General features: G+C 37.0%; 2 long non-coding RNA genes across 3 annotated transcripts; one reads left to right on the top strand and one right to left on the bottom strand.

Moving 5' to 3' along the window:
- Window positions 1-668: 668 nt before the first annotated feature.
- Window positions 669-15,579, bottom strand: LOC128809489 (uncharacterized). 2 transcript variants are annotated; one of them, XR_008437742.1, is made up of 5 exons: window positions 15,457-15,579; window positions 10,857-11,095; window positions 2,012-2,051; window positions 1,181-1,262; window positions 669-840 (listed from the first exon to the last, which is right to left on the bottom strand). It is a non-coding gene; the product is annotated as an uncharacterized LOC128809489 (long non-coding RNA). The 2 variants fall into 2 exon arrangements; XR_008437741.1 differs by having other exon boundaries at window positions 10,857-11,074.
- An 862-nt stretch (window positions 15,580-16,441) lies between these two features.
- LOC128809490 (uncharacterized) lies at window positions 16,442-20,324 on the top strand. The gene is made up of 4 exons (XR_008437743.1): window positions 16,442-16,547; window positions 17,439-17,599; window positions 18,723-18,814; window positions 20,108-20,324. It is a non-coding gene; the product is annotated as an uncharacterized LOC128809490 (long non-coding RNA).
- Window positions 20,325-26,748: the final 6,424 nt, after the last annotated feature.

Raw genomic sequence — 26,748 nt, 5'->3', positions numbered from 1 at the left:
AGGAATTTGCCAGAAAAATCTCCTTGTTTTTCTAGCATCAGTTCCCTGTGCTGAAGAAAAGGGGTTTGTTCTCACTGGCATTTCCTCTCCCACTACAGTTCACACTGGGTTAACCTCATGTTCACAGAGGGTAAATTTCTTTCAGATTGAGAATCTGAAATGAAGAACCTGATATGAAGGCTGGTTGGTGGATGGTTCACTATTACCCTGCCCCACCTGCCTTGCTAAGTAGTAAGGTGGTCTGTTCCTGGACTCCCCAGCTCTTTGTCCTAGCCATGCTGCTTCGGAGGTAGGCCTGGCTTTTTCAGTGTTTCCAAATCCACTGAGATTTTCCCAGATCAGATTTGGGGATTTTTAACATATGCCTTACTGAAAACACCACATACTTGTATTCTTTTCTGGTTTTGGATGCACATTATCATTATTAGAAATTACAAAATTGTCTATGAAAGAGGAAGTACATTTCCCACACTACTACTTGCCATTGACTGCAAGGGTTTACACAGCTTGGCTGGTAGCCTTGAGAGTAATACATGAGGAATATTTTTTCCATATTAAACTGCAGCACCCTAAAAAAACTGGTTTTTTTAAGGTAATAGAGGTAGGACTGTAACCTAGCATCAGGTTGGAATAATGGTAATTTAATATATGTATTCCCCAGCAGCAGAACAAGTCCCAAATGGGAACTCCCAGAGTTTCAATTCAATGAAACAGGGAAATGACCTGCTCCAAAACTTTTGCTGCACCAATCCTTTCCTGGTCTGTGCCAAAATTGATGCACGTCTAGTGATGGACAAAAAGTCTGCCAGGTCTTCAGTGTTGTTTACAGTCAAACATTACCTGTACAGGAGACAGAGAGCAGTTTGGCAGTGCCTGTTCATCCCTATCACCTTTGACAACAGGCTTAGGCAGAAAGAGATAGCAGCCCCTTACAATCACTTGTTTCTTTGGGTGAGCTGGGACCTTAGTCCATAAATCATTTCTGATGCCTTGGCACCGTGCCTCTGTCTGACTAAGCCACCATTGTACCACCCTCCCTTCAGGGCAAGCCCTTTGCAAAGGGTACGCAGCAACACATGCACGGCTCCCACCACCATGGCAAAATGAGCTCAGCAGGTAGACACAGACACCTGTCCAAATCTCATTCCAGTCCCTAAAACAGAACTGATAATACTTGTACCTTGGGTCTTCTGATGACATTCAGCACTGAGTGATGCCAGTGGATGATACATGTGCAACAGTCAGGGGCTATATAACATATGCTGTGAAAGAGATGGATTTAGCCAGACAGTTTCATACAGCCAACTCTTTGTAAATCCAGTCATGTCCAGCACAACTGATTTCTCTAAATTCCTATTAACAATTCTTTTAAGAAATAATTCATTTAACTGTATTTTGCTGTGATGTCAAATACTTTATTTGATGATTTTTTTAATTTAATATTTTTCAGACTGTTCAGCTAGCTCAAATAATAAAAATGCCTTATTCTGTCTTCACTTCATTTAATTCACTTCCCATTTCAGGGAAAAAAAAAATCAAGACTAAACATCTACCAAATGTTATTCCTCTTCAAGTGAATGTGACGGATGGTCTGACGATCACATAAAAATTAAACAAAAAGTGCATTGTTCCCTTCCAGATTTTTCAGCTGGTGCAAATCAACATAGCTTCACTGATGCCAAGTTGCAGAGATGTACATCAATTGAGAATCTTGCCCTTCATCTTCAGAGAGAGAGATTTCACCTACAGTTTAGTTTCTCTGTCTTTCTAGGCTTAGGAAAACCACAACCTACTTTCCTTTCATGCTCTGCATATCACCATAAATAATCCGTTTTGGTTTAAGTTCATTACTTCTCCTAACCTCAGAAGAGGTATTGTGGAGAAGGCACAGAACAGATGTGACTGGTCAGCCACTCTGTCCAAGCCTGTCTGGCTAAGATCCACATATTTTAATTACTCAGTGTTTCAGTTCTGTCTTTAGCAACAATAAATATGGACAGGTTTTGCTCACCCCAGCTGTCCATTGATCAGGTCCCACGGCGCCATCAAATCTATAAAAATCTTAGTATCAAAATGAAATAATTTTAATTTAATCTAAAATGCAGTCTTGAACGTACTACTATTTCCCATTCAGTTTGATCCTTCTAGCTCCCTGAAAAACAGAGGAGCCCAGCTACAGCAGGGATCGGGTATGTTCTTCTGACCACAGGGAAGTTGCAAGCGTAAGAGGAAAGGAGCCTTTAAAAGGTACAGCTCTAGGATTCTCAGGCTTCCAAAGCCTGAGGTGTCTCAGGGTGTCTCATGGAGAGACACAAAGGAAACTGCAGCCCAGACTCAGAAACACATCTGCATACCAGTTCACTTCTCCAAGGGAGCTGGAGGGACCCAGCCCTTGAACAATCTCTGAAATGCTGCTCCAGACTTTTTCCCCTCACTGGCTGTAACACCATTGGTTGTTTGTCTTCCCTCAACCTTCCCTCCCTCCCTCCCCATGATCCTTTTCTCTTTCCCATTTTCAACCGGAGTCCCTCTCAAACCAGAATAATGAAAGTTTTGTTTTCATTATATAAACCCAGTGCATAATCAAATACATTTTAAAAAATAACAAAACTGGGGAACTGACAAGACATGTGTCTACCATCACCCTATATCCAAACACTGAGGTTTGAACTTGGCTCAGACATTTCTGATAATGCCACATGTGGATTTCCACAAACAGAGGGAAATGGATCCATAGCTGATGTAAACAGAATAAAGGTGCATTGCTAAGTTGCTTAGCAAACACACAGAGTAACCCATGGAGAAGAAGGTAGTTGCAGACTTCAGCCTGACAAACTCTTACATAACTGTTTAATATTAAGCAAGAGTTCCACCTTCAAACTGGACACTCACATGGTTAACGGTAAGTAGTTGCCTAAGAACTTGAAGAACAGAAGTCTCAGTCCTGTAGGTTTTTTTCATACTGAAAACTAACCCACATGTAGACCTTAGATATTTCTGCAATAATTCAAATCAGGCAACACCAAACAAACTTTTTTGGTTTTAATTGGTTTTGAGGGTAACATTAAAAACACATTAGCTCCCCTGTAATAGAATTCAACTGATTTGCTTAGGTCTACCAGTGCAAGTGAAAACAGAACAGAACTTAAGGAATCATTCAGGATAACTTACAGGGAAAAAAATTGAAAAATTTAGGATTTCTCACAGAGTTTTTATGGAGGATCAGATTTATATGGCAAGCACTCAGTTCTGCTCCAGGGTATCTGGCCACAGACAAAACAAAAGCCAAGTCACCTCTTGTCCCAAGGATCTGACAAATTTGGACAACAAATCACACTGGCAGCCCCTTGGAAGCTTTCAGATGTTTTCACACCATTGGGATGTAGCATCCAGTGTAGACATTATTAGAACACAGCAGTTGCACTCCCCTGTGTGAGGACCACCTCCAGGTTGTCCAGCATATGCTGGGTTCTGGCATTGCTCATGGCAAGTGAGTTGGTGAGTTCACATCTAGCCAGATCACGTCTTCATTGCAGCAGAAGACTGAAGTGTAGACATGTCAGGATGAGAAAAGTCAATACAAAAGAAATGTGGGGAGGGATGGGATGGGATGGGATGGGATGGGATGGGATGGGATGGGATGGGATGGGGAGTGAAAAATTAATGGGGAAATAAGAAAGGTAATTTATGGAGAATAAAAGATGTTTAAAACATGAGCTTTCCCTTATGTTTTTCCCTTTCCCTGAAGACTACAATTCTCTTTGTGTTTGGCATGTTACTCTGGGTTTTTTGTGTGGGCTGTTTGGGGTTTTTTGATATTGTTACATCTAATTTTGCTTCCAGTACACTCTTCTATATGGTAGTCAAATGCTTCGGCATTGTCCATTCCTGAAAATTATTTTATGGAAGAAGGAGGCAGTAAGAAGCACAATTCCTATTTCACAGTAAGTAAAACTCTCCCAATGGGTCCCTGATCATGATAATATATACTATCAGGAAAAAAAAAAAATTACTACAAACAAGCAGTATAACAAATAGCACGTGCAAAATGTACAGTATAGTAAATACACTACAGGGACTACTTACAGAGTATCTTCCACTCCATAAGCATCATCAACCATCTTCTGTGGTTTGGCACATCAAATAGTTGCTATGTACTGTACCATTTTAAAAACATTGCAAATCCTTGGCTGGACACTAAGCAAATGCTGTACATTACATTGCCAATTGTTGCCTTGTATATTCAATGTCTGACCTCACCTCCCTCCACAGTTAAATGCGTAGAAACACAAATAAAGTACATGATGTTTATTTTCATTGACACATATTATCAAATGGGTCTGTCACACTGAGAAAACAAAGGATTTCTCTTTAAGGGGAAGTCTCAAAGGAAATCTACCCCATTAGGAGACAAAGACTTCAAAATTATATTTGAGAATCAATTCTGTTATTCTGTTAAAGAACTGGTTTACAAGTCAGGTAAGGTCCATTACCTGAAGAGCAACATATGACTTTGTGCACTGCTGTGGATGGAGAGACATACAAGTGATCCTTATGCATTCCTTAAATACAACACTGAGGAAAAATGCACTTATTAATAAATATGTCAATAATGTAGATACATACTCCAGATAGAGCCATCTGCACACATAAGGTAAAGGAAGAGCGAGAAGAAATTTAGGCAGGCAAACAGGGACATTTACCCTTGCAAGAGGCTTGACTGGGCCAGAAGATCATATTCCAGAGCAGCTCCCAATACTAAAGATGCATCAGTCCATCCTCTCCTAGAAGGCTGGACAACCTTCAAGGGTTTTTTCACTCCTGCCTGCTTTGGTCACATCAAAATAATCAGCACAGTAACACAGGTTGCAAATTGTGATATCATGCAGATTCCAGCAGAGGGAAGAGGGATTGCCAGCTTACTGAGTGCAACCTAGATATCAGGAGTTGTCCAGCGTGAGTAGGAACCAAATACAGGGATGTTGTCAAGTCACCCTCAGATCAGTAAAAGGAGATTAGGAAAGGTCACCCTCACTGCAGGGTGACCATGGTTCCATGATCCAATGTGTCCAATTTCTTCTCAGAACATCTGCTATTGTCTTTTCAGCTATGAAAGATATTTTCTTACTAGCTCTAAAAGACTTTCACTACTGGTCTGGCCTGGATTAAAACTGGAACCTGCAGCAAGAAGATTTCCAAGAATTAATCCTTTGGGATTAATTACAAATTAATCCCAAACTTTTTAGTCTGTACTTCTTTTTAAGGAAATTTTCTTTGAATAATAAGAATAAATTTGCAGAAATTCAAGGAAGTGTATACAAAGAGTACTCCTTCATTTCTGACATGAAGAAATATATTCCAGATTTCATTCTGAAAAACAATATCAGGAAATCAAAACATGTACAGCATGCATAAGGATGACACAGGAACTATTATTGCTATTATATGTCATCATAATGTCACTAAAAACCTTGTGAGTTCCCATGGATTTGAGTTTGTATGGAAACTGTGTTTATTATGTACTGCTTTTACAACATGATTGTTTAGCACATTACAGTTCCTCTTAGGTCACTGAGGTTTTTTTCTGAAATACATTAAAATGTAATAATAACAGCCCCCACAGTTCAGCACAAAAGTTTAGGATTTTGTACTCTGACAGAGGACACATCTAAGCATTACATTAGCAAAGCGTTTACCTCACTATGCTGAAATTATATCAGTGAAGAATACATGCCCTAGGGCATCTAGCTGTCTCCATTTGTACTCCATGACAATCTTTCATCAGAAAGTGCATCCCTAGCAAGTGCATTCCTGGAGCATTAAGTTATCTGTATCCTGTGTGACATAAATTCTTTCCTTAAGGTCAGCTGAAATGTAAATTCTGCCCTTCCCCTCAGACTCTATTTAGATCTGCAGACAACACTGTATTTGTCAAAATACCTCCTCGTAGAAATGTGGCCAACTCTATTTACAGATTGATACTTATGCACCAAGGGACTGATACCAAATCTTGGTTTGAGTTATTTAACCCAAGGAAAGGAGACACTCTATCCCTGTTTCATCAGAAGATTGATTACCAATGGCCACTTGCCAATGTTAAACTGATCCAATTTGAGAATGGATTTCAAGTCCAGACATTTTTTTCCGGAGATTGTTTTCTTCTATGCCAGCTTTGCGCTCCAAAAAATATGCGAATGTCCAAGGTTCAGAGTTGTAAGGATAAGTTATAAATTCAGAATCAAATATTATCTGACTTTCCAATGCATGACTGAAGCTGCAAATAAAAAAATTAAAAAAAAAAAAAAAAAACAAACCAAAAAAACCACAACTTTAAAAATGCAAACAGCTTTTGAGAAGTAGAACCTGAAAGTCACCTCAAACCAAGTCAGCACTGAACCCTAATAACAGCCCATGTCTAGTGAATGTCTGCTATTTCACATATGTTTTATGTATATATTCTACGTCTTAAGCATGTTAGAGTGATTTCCATATTCTTTTGAGAATTACTTCTTATTTCAGTCACTCAATGTCAATAACTATTCAGAATTACTGAGAGTGGGACAGTAGCCCTCAACCACATACTAGCTTCTCTACAGTCCTTCTGTAGGCAATTTTCCAGAAAGGCTTTGGCTCCCCAAAAGCCTACAGTCTTAGCTAAAAAGCAGGAAATATAACCAACAACATGAGACTGCAACAAGCAAGACAAAGAAAACTTTGAAGATCACTAGATCTGAGATCCAAAAAGACATCTGATTGTATAACAGAGGCCACAGAGTTTCATCCAGGTACTTTTGCACTGAGCCATATAATTTCTGTTTGAACAAAATATATCCTCCATAAAGGCATTTTGTCTTATTTAGAAATGTCAAGAGAGAAAGAATTCAATTCTGCGTAGTTTGTTCCAGTGGTTTACGCCAACAGTATTTCCAGAGCCTACAGAATGAAGAGATATTTTTTGCACTTATATAATTCCAGCTCTCATCTTTGCCGACAGAAATTCATTAAAGTCAACAGACCTCAGTCATCACTGATTTAAGCCAGAAACTTTAAGTTTCACTGACTGTATTTACTTTTAATATAGTCAAATTTTTTTCTCACACCAAGAATCCCTAAGATGTTTACTTGTTTGACAGGGAGTAGGAAGAGGTGGACCAATTTCTTATGCTGAACTGTTTCAATTGGAAAAGGACTGAGGATGCTTGGGTGTGCAGACAGCAGGGAAAATACGAATCCTCAAAAAATTACCCAAAAAGGCATAGTCATACATTGTTGACAAAAAAACTCATGATGGGGCAGATACAGCTTGGAAAGAAAGTCAAGCATTTGCTAAAGAACTGAATGATCTAGATAATAAGTTTAGCATGGACTAAGGAACACAGAGGGTGGTTGATCTCAATGTAAGATCATCCCGTTCTTCTGCTTTGGAAATGTCTTCCCACCAACCTACTAACTCAGGTGAACTGATTTTGAATTGTCTTCAATAATTTCTTGCCAGATGTTTGCAATAAAGCTGTTGCAGTGAATGTCTCTGTGGGGTGGGTTCATCATCATTGCAGTCAGCAGTTACTGCAAACAATCCTAACTCCAAAACTGCCACAGATGCAGTCAGCTTCTGCTTGTCTCTCACAGATGGCCTTCTAGCAAACAAATGGAAATGGCACTGCTTTCCTGTAAACAAGCACAGAGTAACAGCCCTTCACATCAGCCAAAAGCTCCAGTACAGCTGAGAAGGGAAAGAGTTAAAGTTTGGATGGGACTTGCAGTTAAAGTTTGGATGGGATATAAGAGAGGGAACACAGGGAAGCAAAGGTTCATGAACAATAGTTGGAACGAAGAAAAAAACCATGAGAGGAATTAATTAAAAAATTATGTAACAGGTAATGTCATCTTCATCAAAGTTTTGTGGATACTCCTGAAAAGCACTATTGTATGCTACAATGTTGTTCTTTTAGATTTTACATATACCAGTGTAATAGCCCTTTGGGGTCTTTCTGGAGCACCGCAGAACGCTGCTAGAAGGTGTCCCATGTATGGGTTCAAGAAGAAAATGAATACGGAGGCCAATATTGCAAACACAGTCTCCACCCTGTCTATCATGGAAGTAATATTATTAATTATTTCTTCTGGCACCTCATAATTCTGTTCTGCTGGGAATACGTTTGGGGAAAGCAACTTTTAACACCTGAACTGCCACTCTAGTAAATATTTCTCACAAAAAATTCACAAAATCTCTTACATAAGCTAAATTGCACTTTCCCATTCTTCATAAGAACAAACCTTGAAAACTTTAATTTTAGGACAAGCCTCTGTCCATGCTTTGGCGTTAAGAGAAATAAGAGGAACAACCTGATGTTGAATGTAAAATCAGTACTTGGAACTCCAGAAATTTCCTTGCCATTTAGCCTTTAGACACAAGATGGCAGCAAGAAATTCATTTCAAGCATTTGCTGCCAGTATTACTGCTCAGCATTACCTGGCAGGAACTGTTAAAGATATGGGTTTGTGGGCTTGGTTATTGTGAGCACTTGATGGCATCCAAAAACACTCCTGCTCTCACAATGTTCTCCTAATACCCATGGCCCTGAACTCTGCTGTTGGCTCTAGTCATAATGACCAAATATTTATTGTACTGCATACACAACTGTACACAAAAATACTTCTATGGCAAACAGCGTTGTTAAGGAGTGTCAAGCACAGCCCTTCTAGTGGACATAAATCAGTGCCAAACTCATTCATTAAGTCTCACTTTATTAAGTGGCCCTTTATTTCTACTCTTTCCTATTGTGATATTTTTCCTTTCTCATAATTTTAGCTTTTAGGATCTAGAGTCTTTAGTGGTCCTGAAAATTTCTATCTTTTTTTTTTTTTTTTTAGATTTTTTCAACCTCTGATGTTTTACAACTTATCTGATCCAAAGTACCAGCTTTAGAGCTGTTCAAGAAAGATTTTGTGTATTTCTAATTATTCTGTGTCAGAAGGAATTTCTGCCCTTTAAATTCGAATGAAAAGTGGGGTTTGCCACTACACAGGAAAATTATCTAATTTTACTCCATTGAGAAATGAGCAGTGGAAAAATTTAGATTAGTCTACAGTTCAAAAGTTCCTTAGTATTTGTGAAGCATTCACTACTTTTGTAGATAAGAGAAACTGCTCTGAGGATTCCTATGACCAATGTAGTGCTCTAAAATTAAAGGTTTTGAACCAAACTTGCCACCTACAACTTATAACAGATTCAGATATGCTGTGGATCAAAGGAACATACATATAATACACACACACCATAGTACCTCATAGGAATTAAATAATAAAGCAAGTTAAAGAGAACCCAGGGCATTCCCTCAGATAAGGCAACATTCTGGAGCAACATTCCTCATGTTGCAAGCAAGCCAGAGCTACACTGACAGTGCTCCACCTAATGCTGAAGTAACATGACTAAAACACACTAAGTGAAGTTTTTTAAAAAGTAGGAAACTCTAATAAAGGTACCCATATATACATCTGGTTTTTTTCCATCCCCCTCCTAAATTGATTAAACTTCCTTGTAGAGAAGCTACTGATTTTAATTACACAGCCCATCAGTGATGCATGTCTGTCTACTTTACTACATATTTTCATTGTTTTTCTTTAAATCATTTTCTTCAGACTGTTAGCAATTGATTTTTTTCAAGCGTCTTGTTAAAACAGGGCTGTCTGATTTGGCCTGATAATACATATTTAATCCTTTAATATCTCAAAATAAATATTCTGGTTCATAGTAGCCAGACATTGCACTTGACATTACAAGGACACACAGCTATTATATCATCTTGTTTGGGAAACATGTGATATACAAGTATACAGAAAATTTGGCCCTTTGTTTAAACCTTGTAAGTGTTTCTTTCCCCTCAGAAATACTTATCTGTCTTCCAAAAAAAACATCTCACAAGATTAATGAATATTCCCTTTGTTAAAAACTTTCATATTCTCTGGTCAAGAGGAACTATGTCCAACTAGTAATTAATCTGCACTCTGGTTCAAGGACAGAATTATTTACTTACAAACTTGGAATGCTGGAGATTGAAAACACATTTTTATCAGGATACTAACAATACTGAGAGTTGAGGTGAGGTCTAAAGAACTCAGATGAAATTCTTAAAATATTTACCACAAAATATGTTCGATTATTTACCGTTTTTAGCACTGAAGTTTTTACTGAGGATCAGCATGTCTGTCTCAAACTAAACAAACCTAAAATGAGCCACTAAATTACATTAACTTTTTTTGCTGGAAGTAGTCCTGATGTTCCCACAAATACTAAAAATATGTGCAGTATGTATTGTCTGTTTAGATGGAAATCAATTCTTCTTTTCTTCAGGAATATTATTTCTAGCATAATAGAGACCTTGCACTTATTCTTTTCTATCCACAAAGTTCTGAATATGTTCTGATTTGACCTGCATTTGAATAGCTGAAGACTGAATTGCATTTCTAACTTTTCCAGATAGAAATTCCTATTTTAAGATAATTTGTTTTTATCTGCTATATACAAAGTTCCCTTCAGAAAACAAGCACTGCAGGAGCGAAAATCTCTCCCACCAATCCAATTACAGCAAACAGACTCCCAGGGCCAACACTTCACACCCCATTGTCTTCCTGAAAGATTTTGTCATGACCTGAAATCTTCACACCTTCTTCTGGTAAACTACAAGCAAAAGATGGAAGCAGAGATATAATTTTTATTTGTCATCCTGGGAGACAAATCCTGGCACTTCCAGTAAATTGCTGCCCAATTTCAAGGTGAGTGAGATTTTTGATGAATCTCCTTAAGCTGTAGATCATGCAAGGAGAAGCACAGACCTGTTACTGGGATGCCTCACCGGGAGTAGCTCTGGGAGAGTTTTCCACTGACGAAGCACAAAGCAGACAGACTCAGGAGAAGAACCAGAGCCAAAAGGTTGAGCTGGAAGAGTAGAAAGCTGTGGCTGATCTTTCCATATTGTCACCTGTCGCTTGTAGAAATCTCAGCATCCAGGGATCCAATAGTCCCCCAGTTCTGCACTTGGTGCAAAGCCTTCCTCCACTGAAGCCAGCAGGTCTGAAATGCAACAGAATGCAGCTACAAATTACATAATTTCTAAGGTCAGCCAAAATAATATAAAATTAATCGTTTGTTTCCCTTCCCATGTATTTATAAACAAATACACCTTGGATATGCTCAAATATTGTTTATAGGTGCTTTCCACAAATGCTCAGGCAATCATATGGCACAAATACTATATATATAAGTGAGCTTCTGAACTGATGCACAAATATTCATAGAAACCATATTTTAAAACTTCATGATGAAGTTCACTCAAAAATTTATCCAATTTTTTAGCAGAAGCCATCTTTAACATGCACCAGAAATTAAACACTTAGAGTTATACTTGAATTTCAAATTTATCTGAATCAATACTCCCAGGGAAATTATCAATAAGAATATTTTTTTAATTATAAAATTTGTTAAATCTGAATAATGAATAATTAAAAATATCTGCTTTGTTCTTAAAATGTAGTAAAATAAAGTGAGAATCTACATTTATCAACTAAATTATTCATTGCAAGATTAGTCATTCTGTTCTGCCAATACATGTCACACAAACAGATTCAATTACTAGAATTATTGCTTGAGAAGAAACCTTGTCTGATCTTAGCTTACAGTTTCAGCAAAATCACTTAGTCAAACATAGGACTTCAACACAAAGGCTATCATTAGGATAATGTCACATATCAAAGAAAATAAATGTAGTCTGAAGAAACCACTTAACCTAACAAATCTTCAAATAAAAACATATAATGTAGCTTAAAAAATAAGTTATTTGACACCACTGAAATAATAGGCTTTCTGGAAAGAAAAGGGTATTATAAATTTTTGAAGAAAAAGATAGTTATTAGAGAGTATAAATACAACATTTTTGAATACTGATATGAAATTTTGCAAGAAAGTAGGAGTCTTTAATTTGGATTGCAGCCTGAGACTCAGTTACTTTAGAAACCATGACACAAATATTAGCTCTTCAAATCCTTTTGTCCCATTCTAGTCCATCTAGTGAATCAGTTAATCAGTAGATAACCTGCAACAGAGCCTATTTTGCTGCAAAACAGAGATTTCAATAAACTCAATACATCTTAAATATGGAAAGAGTAATTTTTAAACTATGTGACATTAGAGATATATGATATTTTAAACTGAAGTGAGCCCTTATCCCTTATTATTTGTGAAATATTTGTTACAACTCATAAATGTGATTTGTTTCATTTTGCCTAGACTTTTTTATACTCAAGAGACATAATGACTGTTCAGAATCAAACAGAAACTAAGTGGCACACACAGAAGTAAAACACAGAGAGGTATTAATACAAATATTTCCTACCAGGAGCTTAAAAATAAGATAATAATGGAATAAATTATTGAATAGTTTACAATGATTTTGTTTTTTCCTTCAATCTCCTGGTCTTAAGAATCCTAAAGAATAGGAAATTTCATTTCAAATGAAATTACTAGATCTCAAGTTGTCACAACTGAAAAACAAGCTTTACAAAATTAAGAAAATGTTTTTTAAAAAATCAGAAACCAGAATGCAATTAAAACCAAATAATAATAATTTGTTTGTTGGGACAAACAAATTGATACTGAGATTAATCTGATTCATGATTTTTAATGTCTGATGCAGCAGATTACTTTCAATTAACTGCCTTTATTTCATATCATATACTATCATAGAATCACAGAATGGTTTGGGTTAGAAGGGACCTTAAAGATCACCTCGTTCCAACACCTTCCACTTAACCAGGTTGCTCAAAGCCCCATCCAGCCTGGGCTTCAACACTACCAGGGATGGGGCAGCCACAGCTTCTCTGGGTGACCTGTGCCAGCACCTCATCAGGCTCACAGCAGAGAATTTCTTCCTCGTACCTGATCTAAACATCTCCTATCTACTCTCTTTAGCATATTTGATGTCATTCCCTGTTTTCTTATCACTCCATGCCATTGTAAATAAGCCCTCTCCTGTTATCTTATGGCTCCTTTAGGTACTGGAAGGTACAAAAAGTTCTCCCTGGAGCCTTCCCTTCTCCAGGCTGAGCATCCCCAACTCTCTCAGCCTGTCTTCACAAGAGAGATGAAACCCTTTCCTCCAACATGTCAGCTGCACCACACAGCTTCATGTCATCTTCAGATTTGCTGAGGGTGCCCTCAATCCCACTGTCCCTGTCACCAACGAAGATGTCAGACAGCACTGGTGCCATCTGGACCCCTGAGGAAGGCTATTATCATTAATAAAAGGCAGTAGTTCTTAAAAGCCAGTGTTCAACAAAAAATAGAACACATTCTAGACATTGGCTTTGGTCTCACAGTAGTACAAAAGTTCTTCTCACTAAATCTTATTTGAAGAAGACATAATGTTGAAAAAAAAAACCCACGCAACAGAGAGCATTGTCTAATGCCCAAGTGTATTTGCACTGAGTTAGCAATGTAACCACTGTGGAAGTTATTTTTCAATGCCTCAGAAAAGCTTCATTAAAATTAGGACCTGAAAAAGTACTATGCATTATATTATCTGTGCATTACTGTATTTATATTAACAGTCATATCCCAATATTCAAACTCTTACACAGTAAAGCCTTGCTCTACAAAATCACCACAAAAATTACTAGATGTATCTATCTACGTAACTAGAAAATACCCCAGCACTATTGAAGTCAATGGTTCTTTATATAGAAGATTTAGTGGAGCCAGGGAAAATAATATTTATGAAAATTAGCAATATATATATTTCTTTATATTTAACATATTTTAATATTGCACTTTACTTGTGGAACTTTACTGAAATCTGAAACTTTATTGATGCTAGGGGAGAAATACAATATGGGCCCCATATTATCCAAGGTGACTAAATTAAATAAGTAGATAGACAAATAAAATGGACAGTTAAAAAAACTGAAACATTTAAGCCCACCCATATTCAAGGAAAATCCAGAGTCTATTTTGATAAATATGATAATCTAAACATTTCAATCTACAGTGGCCATTTTAAAAATAAGTAGTTCAAAAGCTAGGCTTGTAGGAAAAGAAAGCAAGCAGCAAAAAACATCAGATGAAAGAAATGCAATTTAAAAAAATACTGTAAACCAGAGAAAACTGTATAGTCCTAACTGAAAGAGCACAGGAATGACAATGTGATAGGCAGGCATGTACTTTTAGAAGCAACGCACTTCATTTTGTACAAAGTGTTCCCTTGGCTCGCCAAAGTGTAAAGAACAAACACCAACCAGGAATCTTATTCACCAGAAAATTATTTGTGTTATAGCTGAACTCAATTAACCACCAGCTGAAGAATTTGATCCAAGATGATTAGAAAGCAAATAAGTGAAATGCAAAGAACAATTTTTAAATATTTTAGAATAACTATATTACAGGAAAAAAATAGAAAGGATAAATTTAGGGAAATAAATATATATATATATTCTCTCAAAAACAATTTCTTCACTAAGAGAACTAGTGGAACATTATCTAGATATTATTGCTATAATTTGAGTATACAATTCTATGGAAAAAAGTGAAGGCCAATGTCTCATTTTTAAACTAGATTATGCTTGAGAAGGCCTCAGAACAGTTGAAGTCCTTAATAACTCGATGGAACAGGAAATAGTCCTAAAACTTGGGCAAAGAGAAGTGAAAGAGACTGAAAGCAATTTGAAAGAGAAGATCCAAAGTAAGTGTGATAAATTAGTGGGGAGAGGGGAATGAAATCACTTAGATGAAATTTTATGAAGTTCAAAGTTCTGCAATAAAAGAAAAAACTCAAATATACAGTATCGAAAAGGGAAGGCTGGAAAAGAAACAACTGGGTAAGTTGGATCACAGAGTGAATGAGTCAACTGTAGATGAACGTTTCAAAACAGAATAATATAATTCTGTGTTTATTAAAAATAAAGCTCTACATAAAACATGGAAGGAAATTATCCACTCTACTAATGACTGGTAAAGCCTCTGCTACATCTATTTTGGTCTCTCAATTTTAAGAAAGATGTGGTAAACTGGAAAGAGTCCTGAGGAGAACAAAGAACAAGGGGAAAATTATAAAATGTGAGCTATCAGGAAAAAAAACAGAAGACTGAAGACAGAATTATAAATATCAGCCAATGTTGACTTTAAAAATTCTAAATTCATCACATATCCTGTTTCCATCAAAGGATGGCAAGAAATAATTAGCTTCATGTGTGAGAGATGACTTAGATTAGATGTTAGAAAAAGTCTTTATAGCAAGGAGACAGGCCCTCCTAGCATGGGTACAAGAAGGCTGGTGGGGAAAGTAACCACAGCATTACTGTGCTCCAAATAAAAATTTTCAGCTGAAAATTAATAAGTAAAATGACTGCAATGAGAATAGGAGGAGGGAGACCCTGGCTATCCAGAAAATAGCCTCTTTCACTCACAGTCTCTATCTGCCACATTAAATACTCATGACCAACTCTTTCCTGGTAAAAACTGGTACAGCTGCAAGGGCTTGACGTTTTTCTTGGTCTGTATTATCAGGTGGCATCAGACCCTATGAAGTGAAAGGCTTTTATCAAAAGACATCTGTGGAGAACTTGGGACAGTAGCCTTGCACCAGTGGTCGATTCCCTGACATCATAACAGAGAGAGTTCCACATGAAGCTGTACTTGTACTTCAGGGAGGTACCACACTAACTTTGCAATTATCTTTTCCTCACTGATATGGTTACATCTGGCATCTTCCTCCTGCCCTTCCATTACACAGGCCATTCAAATTTATGGTCCATCCCTAACAAGCAAATGCACTGGACAAGAAGATAACAGCAGCAGCAAAAGAAACCACAAAATTCACCAAACGAGGCATAAGGATATTAAATCTAAAACCCTGCAGTTGTAGGAGAAATATTTATTTGCCTCCATCTTGGTATTCTGGCCAAGCATATTTGTTTGGATTTGTAAATAGTCTGGTTCAAATAAACTGTTTTTCTGAGTAGTTGATTTTAAAGTTTCTTCTTGTGAGGAAATTTTTTTGTTGTTTTGCAGATAAAAATTGAATATATTTTGAAAAGACTGTCTACATCCATGGAGGCAGAATAATATTTTGACAGAAGAAATGCCAATGTTTCTCTGCTTCATTCCTGGCCAAAGTCACTCACCAAGGTATGGGAGGTGCTGGGCAAAGGTCAGGCTTTTGGGTGCACTTTGGCTAAGTTTCTTCCTGGCTTAAGAAGGTTATTTCAGAACTACTGGCTCCAATGAATGCAGATAGTATCTGTGATTCTTTTTTGGGTAATTAATTTGTTTATTGCCCTTACCAACATGGAAGACCTTATTTTCAAAGAGTTAATGACTGACAATTTGACTTATGCTCATCTCTTTTTATTCTGCTCTGGGCTATAGTCACTGCTGAAGTGTGTTGTAAGGAGCACGGCACACTGCAGTGCAGAATGCTGATCAGGTGACAGCAGCTGACTGCTTCACTTCAGGATCTCCTTGGCAGTAAAGGCATTATCCAATCTATGCACAGAAAGTAGTATCATTGTAAGGTGACTGACCTTCCACACAAGAGGTATTGATAAGTTTAATTTTCATGTTGCTGCTCTATGCTTAGGCTGCCGAGTTATAACATTGGTCATCTGCTTCTCTGCCTCAAAGCTGGGGTGCCCCAGGGCGGCACCTGGCTCCTCCTCCTTCTGCCACAGTGCAGGATCTGAGGGATCTGAGGGCCCATACTGCTGGATTATAACAGCCTTAGTCAAGAACTCAGCTGCCTGGTGTGCAGTCCCACCCTGACCCAACCAAAACCTCCTTCTGTCCACTTGATAGAGGGGATGAGAGGGGTTGTGTCAGATGCCTCACCAGATGCTGCCAGATGTTGTCAGATGCCCTACCATAGTTCACCCTGCAGCTGTTGGCTGTCACAGCTCCTTCTCTTACCTATTCCCAACATGGTACAGCTACATCCCACCCCTTGCTTGGAGCAGCTTCTCCAATTCCAGTCAAGGCAGAAGCTTTGTGTAACACGCAGTAAAACCTTAGGTACTGAAGTGCAACCCAGGCATGACAGCAACAGACAGAACAGACTGACAACTTCTTCAAGAATTCCACCTAAGCAGGAACTGACTATAAAAAAAGCACTGGAGAACTGCATCAGCAAAAGGTTCAGAGATAAAATAAACACTGTAAACATAATACAGCCTTTCATAGTGGGAGAAAGACCGAGGGAGGAGGAACAGTACAGCCTTTGCTGTTTTGACTGGCATCACTGCTTGTCTCGCTCTGACAGGTTGCCAGGTTAAGGTTTTGTTTTGAATAAGTCGTTTCCCTTTGAACAGTGGCAACTGTTACCATTGTTACCCTGTTACACTGAATATAAAACAAAATTTCCACCAGCAGCTTTCCTACCATATGTTTATTCTAGGAGGCAGCAGGCAGCTAGGATTTGGTAGCAATCACAGTGAGGAAACATTTGCAGGACCTGTCTCAACAATATGATTGCCTCAATCACAGTAATATCATACAGAAGGAGACTCTGAATTCACAACTGCTGTCCATGAGACCTAACCTAAGAAATCTAATAATGTGAGTATTTTTTTCTCTTTAATTGAAAGATTACTATTTCAAGAATCATCCCTCTAAAGTGCAAAGCATACACTTGAAGAATCAGTCCTGAAATTGTGTCAATCAGGTTTTAACTGCAAAATTATTTGACAGATTTTTTTGAAACCCTTTCACTTTTTCTCCTCAATAAATCTAGACACAACCTGGTAAAAGCAGTTTCTCATAGAAAAGTGATATGAGGGGTGTAAAATAGGATTTCATAATGGTTTCATATTAGCACATTTCATATTAGCACATTACCATTAGGAAGATGTCTTTGAATATCTCCAAAAGGTATCATGATTTCCCAGTTACTCATGGAAAATATTGTTATAAAATTACTCCCATTTACTTACGATGTAGGTCTTTCCTTTCAAATCATTTAGATATGAGGAAATAGATAAATTAAAACCAATGTAATCTCTCTTTATAAGAACACCTTCACAGTAAAATCAGATCACCATTACAGTGGTGAGCAGCTCATTAAAGCAGTTCAGTAAATAATGAGTGCTCCCTCTCTGTCTGAATTCCTCGAATGGACGACAAATTACCAGTGATCTCTCACTCCTAAACAAATTTTCTTAAATATTTGGTAAGATAGCTAGAAGTTCCTAGAAGTGGTTGAGAATAAATTACCCATATGGTCTCCTGGACTTAAAAAAAATCTGAAGTCTGATGTAATGTTACAGGCATTGGATGATAGTTTATTAATAACAGCTTGTATTTTTTAAAGAACCTAGAAGAGTTAGACTTCCAAATCCAAGTGCCCTTTAAAGGGAAATTGTTGCTAAATCCCATAGGTTCTTTTGAAATCCCTGATATCATTAAAAACTAGGAGAGGAGAAAGATACATTGTTTTGACCTTAAAAGGGATCTGCTGTCAACAATTTCAGCTGCTTGATATTGAATGAAAGGTATTTATTTTTATGAATCGGAATGAGTGGTCTTCAGCAATCCTAGAATTTAGCTAACATTCACATTACCCTTCTCATAGGTAAAATAAACTTCCTATACCAAAGTAGTGTAGTTTATTTATTACTCTGCAAGTAGCTAGATAGCCACTTTTGACTTGTTTAACTGCATTTCGTTTTTTGAACATTAACAGGAACATTTCATATGTGTGAGACTTATGTTATGCTGAGACAGTTTTTACAAGATTTAGAAACCAGAATGTGAAGAAAGCAGATCTTTTAGAAGGTAAGACAAACAAGACAAGGATAGGGGTGTTGAGCTTTTAACAAAATATAGATGCAGATATTGTTACAAAAATATATATGCAACGAAAAAAAGCCGAAACTCTAATCAGCCAAAATTCATTGTTATGGCAATGGATTTGCCCCAGTACGGTCTGCCTGTCCTTGTTTTAACAAGTAATTGGTCGTTTCTCAGTGCCAAGTGATTTCTCAGAGCATTGAAGTTGTTGCCTTCAGTGTTTCAGCTGGAGGGAATAAGCTATTCAGAAAAATTACCATGAAAGCAGATTAAAAAATAAATTAAAACAGTGTATCAGAAAGGGGCCAGTCTCCACTTTCGTAAGTGGTAAATACAAGACAGGAACTCTTTCTTCCCAGTTTACCTCCTCTCCCCTCTACCCATTTATTTCCAAGCTCACAGAGTACATCAGGAAAAGCACCACTGAAAAAAATAGGAGTAGGCAAGAGAGGAATATGCAGTAGATGGTAAGATATGCACAGAAAAACATGCAAGTAAAAAACACAAATTAAATTCAAGGGTTTTGAGTTGCTTTCTTTTATTTACTTGTGCTGAAGACTAACAAGCTTTTCATTACATCACATTATGATCCCATTATGTGTCATTAAAATGTGTTACATTTAGAGATTCTGAAAAACTGATGTGGTGAAGCAAGCTGCTGGAAAATATGTATAAAGATGTTTGGACTGAAGTATTTGTATCCTTTCACTTAATAATGCTCAGTTAAATAAAATCTGACAGCTTCCTTATTAAAAATATGAAGTGATGTAGAACATCCTCCCTCAAGGACACCTCAAATGTAAAATAAACAGAATGCAAAGAGGGCACACTTTTCTCTCTCCACAAAACATTCCCATCTTTTGGCTGAAACAAAGAAGCTGCATAAAGTTAGCTGCATGTCCCAGGAATCAAGAGAAGGAATTGGAAAATAACCCTGCCAATTGAAACTGCAGGAGGTTTTTTGGCCAATGTAGTGTCAACACAGTGTCCCTTTGGCCAACCGAGAGGTTATTGAAACAACAGGAAAAAAAAATAGAGTTGTCAAAAATGTCCATGAATAGATAGGGCTAAATTTTCCAAAGACAGAAGTCTGTTTCAAGCAGACAAAGGAATCAGCATGAATTATACACCTGTATATGCCAAAGTGCCACATGAAAATGTCTGAGTGTAAGTAGATGGGAACAAAGACAGAAAACAAACCAGTGGAAAATGTTCAGTCCCCACTTTTTTTTTTTCCTTTTTTATTCTTCTTTTTTTTTTTTTTTTTTTTTTCCACAGAAAGAAGTACAAGAGGAATTTTTTGTTCTCCAGTGTTCTGGATGTCAAAACTTTCAAATATATAAGAAATGAAAATCTATGCAAATTTCATCCACAATATAAACTCTCAGCTTACATCTGCTCTGGCAATTTGCACATAAGGAAATATAATCTCTGTGTTTTGTGATAATAGTTGCACTTTCAAAGGTAAGCACAAGTTCTTGTATGACCTAATGAACCAATCGTTAAAGACAGAGGGCAAAAAGTGATCATAAAGTGTCAGAATCTTCTACTCCAGAATTCTTCTAAAACTTGATGACCCACTGCTAAACATTGGGAGAGATGTAGCATCTACTGGAACCAGTAAGACTTCTTGAAACTAATTAATTGGAAGGCTGACAACCAAATAGTTGTGATTTTAGAATTGTCTGGAGACTTGACTGGATTTAGGGGATGAACCTAAACATGACTGTATTTCTTTTAAAATGCATTCTTACATTGGTGGATCCCCTATACCCTCCCAAACTCCTTAAATGATACAGAAAATTATTGACTAAGTCAGAGATATCTGGCAGACTTAATGGAATGGACTGATTGTGTTCAATGACATCTGCTCCACAAAGAAGCATTACCTGGCTCTGTTCAGAATAAGCCAGCTGTCCAGTCAGCTGGAATGTGCAGTGAGAGGCATCTGAAGAAATCAGAAATAGGACAAATACATACTGCCTTCAGATTAATCAAGAAATGGTCTTTCCTGGCAAAAAGCCAGGCATCCAAAGAAAAAAAGGATTGCCAGTTGAAGATCATGTATCTCTCTAGAAGTATTTCCATAGGGACATTTCTTTGAATCAGGATGACAGGAAGGAGAAAATTTGTCAGTGTGTACACTACATCCACAAGCAGCTTTCTGAGAAGTGGCAGCCAAAATGGCTTTGTGGCTTACATGAGATTTACATTGAATACCTCTGCTGCCAAATCAAGATTCTTGACTTTGTACACTCTCTTCAGGGCCTGTTTCTTGAACAGGGGGAAATAAATTGTTTACATCCCTTTATGGCAAATGACAATATTTCTACAAATATTCTAACCTCTTTCCACAGGGAAAAAAAAAGAACCAAATAATGTTATGATTCAGGTCTGACATATGCCTTAAATAAAATTATATAATAAAATAAATATACAAGGTAGCATTTGGAGAAAATGCTCACATGAAACATCCTCTACCAGAGTTCCTGAGGGACTGATTTTGTAAGATTCAAACTAGCATCACCATTCAGAAGCTAAGAGACCCAAGGAAGGAAACTGGAAAAAAGTAATGTTCAACTCTCCAAATCCCACTTTGCTACATAGGCAAATGAAAAACAGTTGAAAAGGTTCAGTAAAAAGAAAAAAATATCAGCAGAAGCAGCAAAGAGAAAAATATAAGCAGAGAATATAGGAGTAGTCATGGTGACAGTTCAGTTACTGAAAGAATTATAAAGGATTGAGTTGAAATGGTTGAGGTAACACAGAGACAACTTTGATATTTGGAAACCAATGAAAAGTGGCAAGGTTACAAACCATAGGAAGTGAAACTAACAGGGGAGGACCTGAATTACACAGTACAGCCATAACAAGACTTGGTGGATTAACATTCATTACTGGAAAGTGGATATGGAAATATATGATAATCTTCTGAAAGCTAGAAATAAAATCAGGAGTAGAATACTGCCATAGTTTAATAAAGACTGTTTCTGCAAATAAAATTTTGTAGTAGCATGGACAAAACCATAGCTTTTAAGGTCAAAATCAATTTGAATGAAGGACTTTAAAATTAATTAGGGTCAGAAGTTTACCATTGCCTCACATGGATCAAATCTGAACATGGATGAGGACCTCATTAATATTTTATTGGAAGGAAAATGGCTATCAGAAATTGTATAATTGTGTGGACACATAAATTTCCAAGACATATTGGAAAAAACATGCTACCAATTATGGTAGGACCTACTTATTCCTGAATGTGATAGCAAACATATTTCTTCACTAAATGTACTGTGACTAATAGGTACCATTACAAAAAAATGTTCTGGTCAGCTGGAAATGAAAGATCAAGCAGAAGACCTGGGAATAGAATTTAATCACAAGATTACAGTGAGTCACCAGAGTGATGATAAAGCACAATGTGATACTAGCCCATGGCAAAAGCAAAGTATTTCCAATAGAAATTGGGATGTATTAATATCATTATAAAAGATTACAGTAAACTGAAGACAGTGCTGTGTGTTATGCTCTGTGCAAAGATGAACTCAGACCAGAACAGGTGGAAGGAAGGTCCAGTCATCCTTGTAGGGAACTGAGTCTACTTTGGGAGGACAGACAAAACTGGGAGCACAGATGAAATGTGGCTGCTCTCTATGAATTGTGTTAGCATGACGTAAGAATTGGAGGACTAACTACATGGTTATGTTGGGAGGGAAATAAAGTGGCCTGAATTTATTTAGGAAAGAAAAAAATAACAAGTTTCCTTACAATCAGATGCACAAAGCCTTGAAAGAGCTCCTTGAAAGAAGTGCAGGAGCAAAAAGTAATTGATGAAATTAATGATGAAAGATAATGAGGTCAGAGATGGGACTACATGATGCAGTTCATCCCCAGTGCAGAAGACTCCAAATAATGATCCACTAAAATCCTTCCCCTGTTCAAAGTCCACATAAAATTATTAAGTGTATCTAAGAAGCAAATTTTCATCAATAGATACCAAGCTACTCACACACAAAAATTAATACCTGCATAATATAGCACACAGAATTATAGAATGGTTTGGGTTGGGAGGGACTTTAGAGATCCTATTCCAACCCCCCAATATACTTAATACTTAGTCCTCTACATAGTGTACAAAGCTGTAGTGATTTATATAAATGTTTATATAAATTGTTTAATATGTTAGAATTTTTTTGCACTGCATATAGTAAGATTCACAAGACCTACACTACAGAAAATGTGGAAATATGAGCAAAATCTATGTAGCACCAACTAGTATCAAATACCACTCTCTTTACAATGGAGATTATATTTTTTCAGTCCATTCTTTCATTCTTTCTTCCTCTTACCTTCAGTTTAAAACATGGACATTAAATAAAAAGAAAGGGTCACATTTAGAAAGCAGAGATGAAAATAGGTGTTAACTTAGACACATATAATTTAGGCTATGTTTAAAAGGGAATAATGCACTACATAATGTGCTTCTTTCTCCTCTAGCTCAAAGGCAAATCCTATACCACACACAATGCTGTGTATGGGTAAAGTTTTTTTCAGATATTGTTGTCACAAATGTTACAAAGCTTAAAAACACTGAAGACTTTTTTTGTGTTATCTATGGTGGACCTGAGGAACAAACTGCTCCTTGCTGTCACTGAGTCAGTGGACATTTAAAAGGAATGAAACATTTATGGCCACTAAAAATTTCTGTAGCTGTGCAAGACAGAACAATGAACTCACCGTCAAAATTGCGTTTTTCAGGAAATAAGTGTCTGAGTGTATGGGGTCAGAAAATAATTTCTTAATTTCTGCTATTCATTTTGACAGATGCTGAGATATTTCAACTTTCCTTTACTGTAGGGGTAGTAGCTCTTGTTGCATAAGGACAAGAAATGAGGTATGGATTGAGGTTCCGGTGTGATGTAGTTTCCCTTTCACACAGAATATGAGTCTTTCTTTATACTCTACATATGAGGACCAAATTCAGCAAAGAAAGCTATGTAAAACTGGCATAACTGTAAGAAATTTCAAGGTTGAGCTCATAGAGAAACAGGGAAGATTTTCTCTAAAATTCAAGAAGCTGTTTGGGTGAACTTTTCATTAGTAATATACAAAATAATACAAACTATTGCAATGTCATGACCAGTATCAGAATCTCAGTGCTTGAGCCAATGCCCTTCTGACCTCAGTTAAACTCAAGATTATCATCTTGATGTAAACTTCCTCTCTAGTCTACACAAAAAATAGCTTGCCCATTCCAGGTAATGAGCAGAGTTACAGAGCTTGTATGGCTCATTCAGAAAGAGCTAATATGGAACTTGCACATTACATGTGTATTTCTGCATCTATACTTGGTAGGCACATGTGACATACACAGGTGAATAGGAATGAAGGAGGGAGGAAAAAAAAGATTTGGAAATTAAGTACACTTTCCACTTCCAGGCATCTACACTTTTAAGGTCCACACATGAGATTTAAAATATCTGCAAACCACATTTCTCAAACCACATACAGAACAGCTACAGTACTTAACTTCAGATTGCACTTTAAAGTATGTAAAATCTCAAAGACTGCTAGAGGGCACATGTAACTTCCTCTGAAAAATCAAGCTTTGGGCATTTAGGCTGCTTCTCAAGGTACTCATCACCGAAAAGTATAAGAAGTTTACAAGTCACAGGAAATATATTCGACAGCATTCTTCACAATTTCACCAGAACATGAATACAGCAGACCTCCACTGCCAAGGGCAGTTTTGGTCTATCTGCCTGTGTTGGGCTTATTGGGGAACATTTTCCACTGCCTTCTTTTGGCAGGGCATCTAAGAAAATGTGGAGAAGTACATAAAATCAGATCCACCAAAATCAAAACACATAACCTATTTGAATAGAAACTAAGATTGTTTTCACTATTACAGCAAGTCTCCCATGATACAAGTCCTAATATTTTAAGACATATGCTTGCATTGCAACAAGTGATTCAAATCATTCTCAAACTTGAATCATGGGTAGATTGCTTGCAGTACATCTGTCCATCTGGAAATTTCAGATTTTGTTTATCTATTTTCATAGGAGTTTTGACACATCAAATACTTGGGGTGGCAAAAAATGACAATTCATTTTGACTACACAGTGTCTAGGTAAACACTTGTCAAGTGAGGAATGATGAAATCAAAACAGGCTTTTGTATTTGTCACTCTATCAATTGCAGATTTCCTGGCTACTGGTCCAACTTTTAGTTACTGCTTCAATACTGTTCAAGAAGAAAAGCAGCACTCAGATAATTGTCAATTCTGCAGCATGAAGAGTTGAATGGCATTATATGTGTCTAACAATAATAATATTTCTGCCCTGTCCAAAAATACACAGAACAACTGTTGAGGCCTCTTCACTGCAAGCCATCACACTGGGGCTGAGAGCAGACCAGCCCTGCAGTGAAATGACTGAAGCAAAACCTTTGAAAAGTCAAGTACTTTGGATACTGAAAATTTAGTAGAACTGAACTAGTCCTAGCTGGAGCTGTGAGCTAGTCAGCAAACTTTCAGGCATCAATGTAGGCATCACTTAGATACTTAGATACACTTTTAGGCATTACTTAGATACACTGATCTTGGCTCAGGAATCAGGGCTCTGCTTGAGAAAAAGTGAATTCTCATTACATACCCACCCAAACAATTATAAATCCCTTGCAACCAGATGTTCCCACCATCTTAGATTTACACAAGACATAAAAAAAGAACCAAAGAGGAATTTAAAAGCAACCAAAAGCCAGAGCAGTAGGAGAAGGTTTGGATTACAACCTGCCTGAGCTTGGAAAGGATTCACACACTCTACTTTTCAGCTTGAGCCCATCTGCAGTTTTCAGTGTGTTTGTCAATTTAAATTAGACCTTTTAAAAAAAATTATCTTACCACTAACTCTTTAATTGTTATCTTAACAGCTGAGTAAATCATTTGCACTGAAATTCTGACTCCTTCCAATGGGCCCTGCCTTCCAGGCTACACAAGTTTATGAACCCCAGAGCATTCAAATGAACTCTGCAATGTAGCTGTCCATAAACACAACAAGCTCCAAAATCTCCCTCCACAGTCAACATCCCTTACTCAATACATACTCTGAATTCCTCCTCTTCTGCTGTCTCTAATCCTCTCAAACACTTCATGCTTTCCAAAATCAACTAAATGGAGACCTGAAATGTAGAGATGAAGAATTAGATAACACGGTGTTAGTCTGATTCCCTTCCAAGCACAGAAAACGAAGCCTAAAGGTTCACTTACCCCATGGAAATTAAAGATGTTTAAGATTAAGACAAGCCTAGCCTGCAGCCTGCACCAACCCCAGATAAGGAAGGGCCTTCACATGTATTTATCCATATTTATTTTTCAGGTGCACAAACTGTATGCACCACAATTCTCTGAAAACTTTGCGAAACACATCACACCATGGCAAGCAGCCATCAGAAAATGACCAGGACAGCTAAAGGAATCATTTATAAATCAACACTAAAAAAAAAAAAACAACCCACTTAGTAGATTATTTGCTATAAAATGTAGCTAGGATGATAGCAGAGAGCTACATAAAAGCCTTGAAAATATTTGTTTGTTTTTAATGGTTTGACTTTTCAAAATAATTGTTTTATTTAAAAATGTACTTAAAACTAAGGAGAATGATAAATCCCACAAGTATATGAAATAAAGCATTTTGGTGCAGAAAATGTTTAATGTAAGCAGAAACAATATTTTATTTGCATTATATTTGGATTTTTCATAACAGTGAGATAAACAAATTTTTTTCACTATGAGTCAACCTGAAATAATTTCTTAGTTTTTTTTTTAGTTCAGAAAGTAAAGGGGAAAATTAATTATTCATTGAGACCTAATGGCAAAGTTTTCACTGAAAAGAGGCTGGAACTTTCTACCAAGTACA

This window comes from Vidua macroura, chromosome 6 (assembly GCF_024509145.1).
Source record: "Vidua macroura isolate BioBank_ID:100142 chromosome 6, ASM2450914v1, whole genome shotgun sequence".
Taxonomy (NCBI): Eukaryota; Metazoa; Chordata; class Aves; order Passeriformes; family Viduidae; genus Vidua; species Vidua macroura.
Note: the sequence above shows the minus strand (reverse complement) of the source record. Positions and strands in the feature narration are given on the sequence as shown.